Below are 8,564 nucleotides of genomic sequence, written 5' to 3' on the forward strand. Positions count from 1 at the left end.
TAAGGAAGTTGTCTTTCCCATCAGTGATGAATGTAAAATAAAATTTAAAAAGAAGACCGTTCTCGTGAGTGCGGATCATAATTTCCTATAAAAAGTATTTCAAGGAACAAATATTCATAAATATTTCTTAGTTCTATTTTTTAGTTGGCCTAACTTTAATAACCCTGACCCTATTCAAACAAGTGCTTCATCAAACTGAATATAAAACCAACCCATAATTACACATTTTATAAAAAAAAAAAAAAATTGAAATACACATAACATTTAAGATACACTTGATATATTCCAAAATAACAAATATAAATACAGTGTGTAAAAGCAAAATCATACAAACATGTACAATGTCTCTATGAACACCAGGACAATAATAATTCCAATCTAAACAGATCCAAATTCCATCATCCAGCCAGAATGTGCATATAAAGTTTAAGTCAAATTAAGAATTTAAACAGAAAATTACAATTTAAGTATAAATATTGGTAATAACATTACCAGTATAGTTTATGTACAGGATGTGAGTAAATCTTCTCACTGTGGCCGCTGCTTCTGTCCCAGTAGGCGCAGAAATAAACAGCAGAATGTTTCGGCTGAATCTTACTCAGTTTTAGATCATAAAGCTTTGCTTTGTCCACTGTGAAGTCAGCTGCATCAGCGCTGGTATCACGAGCAACACTACCTCCTTTACTGATGTAGAGTAGCCTCGTTGGGGCTTCTTTGTCTTTAACTTGGTACCAGTGGATATAGTCTGAATCACTCAGACCATCCGCTTTGCATTGCAGATATATAGTTTTGCCCACTCCTTTAACCACAACCTTTGGACCTTGATCCAAAGTCACTCCCAGCACAACTGCTTTAATTAAACAAAGCAAACTTCAGTACATTTAAATAATGTTATTATTTTGTTGTTGTTGATAATTATTATTATTATTATAAATGTCACTTACCTGGCACCCCTAAGAGGAGGACAATAGAAATGTATAAAAACATCATTCATCTGGTGAAAAATGTGTATAATTGGTGTAAAGCTGTCTTTGAGGTTTCACACTGCTTTTGTATGAACTTCAAAAATGGGGTGCTGATGTCATTTCCTGATATGGAGTTACCTTAGAAACCATGTTTAAGCAAATTTAGCATGAGCCTTTTATTTTAAATAAAATTATTGTCACATAGCTGTAAGATATTCAAAAGGATTACAAAATAAAAATGGTAATGGTCATACCAATGCTTAAGGTTTAATTATATTACATTTGTATAGTAAGACTGTATAAGAAAACAAGAAAGCTGAAGAACAATAAGTTAAAAATATACTGACAGGCCAGATGTTTTAAACAAGCTAGTATACAGTAACAATAGACATTATTATTAAAGAATTTTTATTGATTTTCATTAACATGCAACAGTCATAACCACACAAACATATGCAACATTCAAACCCATCTTGACTTCTGAGAGACACTGCTACTCTGAGAGGCTCTTTTTATTCCCAGTCATGTTGCATATTGACCTAATAAGTTGCAAATTGGTCCTGTTCCTTATATTTACATTTAACATTTCCGGTCTCTTATTGCTACCTGTTTGGAATGTGTAGCTCTCATGAAATCCAAAATAAACCAATATTTTGCATGACATTTCAAAATGTCTCACTTTCAACATTTGATATGTTATCTATATTCTATTGTGAAAAAAAAAATATGTTTATGAGATATTAAAATTATTCAATTCCTTTTTTACTCACAATTTGTTCCAACATTTTTGGAATCGGGTTTGTTCATAAAATAAAATAAAAACTCTGGGTTATAAAGCAGAATCTTCATCAATAGCACCTTTTTTGTTGTTGTTTTATTGTTTTTGTTTTTTGCTAAAATGGCTAATTTGGATTTAAATCTGTGAAGATTTTTTTTTGTAAAATTCAGTTAAAAAAACATTTAGCTAATAATGACTGTTTTCATTCTTCATATTAAATTTACTTACATTTTGTTGTATTTCTGTCTGTTTTATTAGTTTTTGTTTGTATACAGTATATAGTTTTTACGCAGATTTAGTTGTAGTTATTTTATTACATAAAATTAAACAAAATAAAAAATGAAAAATGTCACCTTGGAAACTAGCTGAAACAATGTAAGTCTGTGTTATTTAGATTGTATTTTATTCTGTTGTTTAATTTTCAAGTATTTTAAGGAAGTTGTCTTTCCCATCAGTGATGAATGTAAAATAAAACGTAAAAAGAAGACCGTTCTCGTGAGTGCAAATCATAATTTCCTATAATACGTATTTCTTAGTTTTATTTTTTTAGTTGGCATAACTATAATACCCCTGACCCTATTCAAAGAAGTGCTTCATCAAACGGAATATAAAACAAACCCAAAATCCCTACAAATAACAATTACACATTTTTTTATTTATTGAAATACACATACCAATTAAGATACATTTGACATATTCCAAAATCACAAAAATAAATACAGTGTGTTTAAAAAAAAAAAAAAAACTCATTCAAACATGTACAATGTGTCCATGAACACCAGGAAAATAATAATTCCAATCTAAACAGATCCAAATTCCATCATCCAGCCAGAATGTGCATATAAAGTTTAAGTCAAATTAAGAATTTAAACAGAAAATTACAATTTAAGTATAAATATTGGTAATAACATTACCAGTATAGTTTATGTACAGGATGTGAGTAAATCTTCCCACTGTGGCCGCTGCTTGTGTCCCAGAAGGCGCAGAAATAAACAGCAGAATGTTTTGGCTGAATCTTACTCAGTTTTAGATCATAAAGCTTTGCTTTGTCCACTGTGAAGTCAGCTGCATCAGCGCTGGTATCACGAGCAACACTACCTCCTTTACTGATGTAGAGTAGCCTCGTTGGGGCTTCTTTGTCTTTAACTTGGTACCAGTGGATATAGTCTGAATCACTCAGACCATCCGCTTTGCAGGGCAGATATATAGTTTTGCCCACTCCTTTAACCACAACCTTTGGACCTTGATCCAAAGTCACTCCCAGCACAACTGCTTTAATTAAACAAAGCAAACTTCAGTACATTTAAATAATGTTATTATTTTGTTGTTGTTGATAATTATTATTATTATTATAAATGTCACTTACCTGGCACCCCTAAGAGGAGGACAATAGAAATGTATAAAAACATCATTCATCTGGTGAAAAATGTGTATAATTGGTGAAAAGTTGTCTCTGAGGTTACACACTGCTTTTGTATGAACTTCAAAAATGGGGTGCTGATGTCATTTCCTGAAATGGAGTTACCTTAGAAACCATGTTTAAGCAAATTTAGCATGAGCCTTTTATTTTAAATGAAATTATTGTCACATAACTGTAAGATATTAGACAACTTATCAAAAGGATTACAAAATAAAAATGGTTATGGTCATACCAATGCTTAAGGTTATTTTAATTATATTGCATTTGTATTGTAAGACTGTATCAGAAAACAAGAAAGCTGAAGAACAATAAGTGAAAAATAAAACTGACGGGCCAGATGTTTTAAACAAGCTAGTATACAGTAACAATAGACATTATGATTAAAGTATTTTTATTGATTTTCATTAACATGCAACAGTCACAACCACACAAACATATGCAAAATTATTTTAACTCACATATTCATATATTCCACAAGAAACGCACATAACTACATACATATGTGACCCTGTCACCCATAAAGTCTTAAGTCGCTGGGGTATATATTTACCAAACAGCCAAAAAACACACTGTATGGGTCACTTTGATATAGTAGCCCACGAGGATTCAACGTAAGATAAGAAGGGCTGCTAGACCCTGTAGAACTTTCCAGAAGTTTCTGAAGAGGTGGCCTTGACTTTTCCATCCGAGAAGAATGAGGCGTCTAGCCAATAATGAGGAAAAGGCAATAATTTCTATGTGGTTACCTGGCACTACCTATAAAATTGGACTGAGGGATCTCAAAGTCCGTTTTTTGCTGTTGGGTTGAAAAAAAAGGCATCTTTGAAAAGGTCCTTAACAAATTGAATCAGAATCAGAATCAGAATCAGAATCAGAATCAGAATGAGCTTTATTGCCAGGTATGTTTACACATACGAGGAATTTGTTTTCGTGACAAAAGCTCCGCAGTACAACAGAATGACAGCGACAGAACATAAAACACATAATAAAAGAATAAAAAATACAAATAAGTAGATAGTGAATAACAATATACAAATGACAATTGTAGGCAGGTATATTACAAAATGAAGTTATGTATGTACATATATATTGTGTGCAAAATTTAAGTGTATACTAAGTATGTGTGTTAGATAAATAAAGTGTGTGTGTATATAAATATAAAGTGTAGTGTGTCCGCCGTTATTATAAGCTGTTCATAAGATGGATTGCCTGAGGGAAGAAACTGGTCCTGTGTCTGGTCGTTCTAGTGTATAGTGAATAGGGTTAATAAGTTAATAGAATAGGGCAGAAGGCAATGCTTATTTACTGTTAAACTGAAGTCTGAACTGTGACTATATACTGAATGATCTGCAAATAATTGGATTATTTGTCAAATAGTGTTTGCTCACTGGGATTGGAGAACAGAGCAGTGAATGTAGAGATACTGGGTTACGCTCCTGCTGCTCCATCGACTTTAATTTTGATTCCCAAAACATTCCCAAAATCTCAAATAATTTTAAGGTTTTTTTTTTTAAATGTTTTCTGAAAAATAAATAACATTTCTTATATAATAAAATAAATATAATAATATAATAAAATAAAAAAGTCTAACACGCACACATTTTTTCCAACTGAGAAAATAAGATGAATGTCTCCCCCTTGCGTTATTTGCGTGTCATTACAAACACATGTAAAATTGGTACTGTACTTAAAAAGATGGCTCACCTTCAGTTGCTGGTCCCCATCGACTTTCATAGTATGGAAGGGGTTAAATACTACAACAAGTGACGTTGAACTATCCCTTTAACTACACTGAAAGTTATTTTAAATGCTCTACCCTGACCAGTGATTGTACAACACAGGATATTTAATTTGTAGGCCTATTACCAGTATGTATACATAATATTTATACTGATGCTGTTTCCTTTCATGAAAATAAACCACGACTCATATGAACTATTCTTTATTCACTTTACAGTTAAATTAGCACAGATATGTACATCACAGAAATGCTCTACAGTGAAGCTAACAATACTAACACAGGAGTGATGCAGTTTTTGTCTCAGAACCAAACGATGAAGACAATGATAACTCTATCAACCAATGACATATATTGCATATTTTTTTGATTTCCCACCCCAAACTTTCCCCCTCATCATTGGCTAAAAAATATAAAGTTGAATAAATACAATTTCTCCAAACATAAAACATCATTCACAAATTAATATTCCCACGTCCATTCAAGGATAAGTTCTGTGTTCATGTCCTTATGGATATAATACACATAATGTCTGTAATTATAGGGAGCTACATGTTGTGTTTTGCAAAGCTGTAATAGCCAGGTGCAATATTTCAGATTTCTTCTCACAACATTTCTCATGCTGTAGGAACTCAACACATATTCATCAAGAGGACTTTGATTAATTTGGCATAAACACTGAAAGTCTCGGTCATAAACTGTCAATATTAAATATATGCCAAATACCACCACCATAGCCGCGCACGGCCAGCCGTGAAACTACAGAGAACACTAACGTTGATGCAATGTCACATTTATATCTGAAATATCTCAAAGAAAACACCTAAGTTCCGTGTAACACTTAGAATGGTTAAATAGATCATATCACTACAAATTCTGATAAAATTCGCTGCAGAGCAACAAAGTCAGTACAATACGCTTGGTGCAGAGAGGATAAGATAACTTTTTTGTCTTTAGAGGGGAAACTTTCACTTGAGTTAATTCGACAGACAGGAATTACATGTGGAGGTCACCAGAGTTCCAACAAAGCACACATCAATTTGTTGCTGCTCACAGGTAAACAAACAAAAAACAGGGATTTGATCTTGGTTTTCTGAGAAAAGGTTGACCATACTATCACATCATGCTTGGTTATTTTCTTTATGCTCAGAGTAGGTACAGTATTTTTGTCTCCTCTTGATTTCGTTTAGTCGATGGTGTTATTTCCTCTTATGTGGTGTTTGTCTAGTCTGATAGTTCAGATGTCATCAGTACTTTAGACTTTATAGTGAGTGGCTCGGTCGGCAGACGTCCAGATCCATGTGCCTTCTCACAACACACCGAAGGTCATTTACTCCAGACACTGTGTAAAGTTTTCAGGAAACAGTTCTTTCTGAGCCGAAGTGCCATGCTGTAAAAAAAAAATGTTGAAATACACATCGCATTTAAGATACACTTGATATATTCCAAAAGCACAAATATAAATACAGTGTGTAAAAAAACTCATACAAACATGAACACCAGGAAAATAATAATTCCAATTTAAACAGATCCAAATTCCATCATCCCGCCAGAATGTGCATAAAGTTTAAGTCAAATTAAGAATTTAAACAGAAAATGACAATTTAAGTATAAATATTGGTAATAACATTACCAGTATAGTTTATGTACAGGATGTGAGTAAATCTTCTCACTGTGGTTGCCAGAGCCCCAGTAGGCGCAGAAATAAACAGCAGAATGTTTCGGCTGAATCTTACTCAGTTTTAGATCATAAAGCTTTGTTTTGTCCACTGTGAAGTCAGCTGCATCAGCGCTGGTATCACGAGCAACACTACCTCCTTTACTGATGTAGAGTAGCCTCGTTGGGGCTTCTTTGTCTTTAACTTGGTACCAGTGGATATAGTTTGAATCGCTCAGACCATCCACTTTGCATTGCAGATATATAGTTTTGCCCACTCCTTTAACCACAACCTTTGGACCTTGATCCAAAGTCACTCCCAGCACAACTGCTTTAATTAAACAAAGCAAACTTCAGTACATTTAAATAATGTTATTATTTTGTTGTTGTTGATAATTATTATTATTATTATAAATGTCACTTACCTGGCACCCCTAAGAGGAGGACAATAGAAATGTATAAAAACATCATTCATCTGGTGAAAAATGTGTATAATTGGTGTAAAGCTGTCTTTGAGGTTACACACTGCTTTTGTATGAACTTCAAAAATGGGGTGCTGATGTCATTTCCTGATATGGAGTTACCTTAGAAACCATGTTTAAGCAAATTTAGCATGAGCCTTTTATTTTAAATAAAATTATTGTCACATAGCTGTAAGATATTAGACAACTTATCAAAAGGATTACAAAATAAAAATGGTTATGGTCATACCAATGCTTAAGGTTATTTTAATTATATTACATTTGTATTGTAAAACTGTATCAGAAAACAAGAAAGCTGAAAAAAAATAAGTGAAAAATTAAACTGACAGGCCAGATGTTTTAAATAAGCTAGTATACAGTATCAATAGACATTATGATTAAAGTATTTTTATTGATTTTCATTAACATGCAACAGTCACAACCAAACAAACATATGCAACTTTCTTTTAACTCACATATTCATATATTCCACAAGAAACGCACATAACTACATACATATGTGACCCTGTCACCCATAAAGTCTCAAGTCGCTGGGGTATATTTTTAGCAACAGCCAAAAAAACACTGTATGGTTCAGTATAATATATTAGCCCACGAGGATAAGAAGGGCTGCTAGACCCTGTAGAACTTTCCAGAAGTTTCTGAAGAGGTGGCCTTGACTTTTCCATCCGAGAAGAATGAGGCGTCTAGACAATAATAAGGAAAAGGCAATAATTTATATGTGGTTACCTGGCACTACCTAAAAGAATCGGACCGAGGGATCTCAAAGTCTGTTCTTTGATGTTGGTTTGAAAAAAAAAAGCCATCTTTGAAAAGGTCCTTAACAAACTGATTCCATTTCTAAACCACAATTGAAATACCAAATCTGTAAGGATGAAACAAAGGGTTAATAGAATAGGGCAGAAGGCAATGCTTATTTACTGTTAAACTGAAGTCTGAACTGTGACTATATACTGAATGATCTGCAAATAATTGGATTATTTGTCAAATAGTGTTTGCTCACTGGGATTGGAGAACAGAGCAGTGAATGTAGAGATACTGGGTTACGCTCCTGCTGCTCCATCGACTTTAATTTTGATTCCCAAAACATTCCCAAAATCTGAAATACTTTTAAGTTATTATTTTTTTTTTTCAAATGTTTTCTGACATTTCTTATATAATAAAATAAATATTATACTATAATAAAATAAAAAAGTCTAACACGCATACACTTTGTCCAACTGAGAAAATAAGATGAATGTCTCCCCCTTGCGTTATTTGCGTGTCATTACAAACACATGTAAAATTGGTACTGTACTTAAAAAGATGGCTCACCTTGGAAGGGGGTAAAAAGCCCTGTGTAAGTCCATGGGGACCAACAAGTGACGTTGAACTATCCCTTTAACTACACTGAAAGTTATTTTAAATGCTCTACCCTGACCAGTGATTGTACAACACAGGATATTTAATTTGTAGGCCTATTACCAGTATGTATACATAATATTTATACTGATGCTGTTTCCTTTCATGAAAATAAACCACGAC

General features: G+C 33.1%; 1 long non-coding RNA gene across 3 annotated transcripts; it reads right to left on the reverse strand.

Moving 5' to 3' along the window:
• Window positions 1-538: 538 nt before the first annotated feature.
• LOC128030385 (uncharacterized) lies at window positions 539-7,245 on the reverse strand. 3 transcript variants are annotated; one of them, XR_008187887.1, is made up of 2 exons: window positions 6,984-7,245; window positions 539-850 (listed from the first exon to the last, which is right to left on the reverse strand). It is a non-coding gene; the product is annotated as an uncharacterized LOC128030385 (long non-coding RNA). The 3 variants fall into 3 exon arrangements; XR_008187886.1 differs by lacking the exon at window positions 6,984-7,245 and adding an exon at window positions 3,110-3,219; XR_008187885.1 differs by lacking the exon at window positions 6,984-7,245 and adding an exon at window positions 945-1,085.
• Window positions 7,246-8,564: the final 1,319 nt, after the last annotated feature.

The sequence above is a fragment of the Carassius gibelio genome, chromosome A2 (assembly GCF_023724105.1).
Source record: "Carassius gibelio isolate Cgi1373 ecotype wild population from Czech Republic chromosome A2, carGib1.2-hapl.c, whole genome shotgun sequence".
NCBI classification, from domain to species: domain Eukaryota; kingdom Metazoa; phylum Chordata; class Actinopteri; order Cypriniformes; family Cyprinidae; genus Carassius; species Carassius gibelio.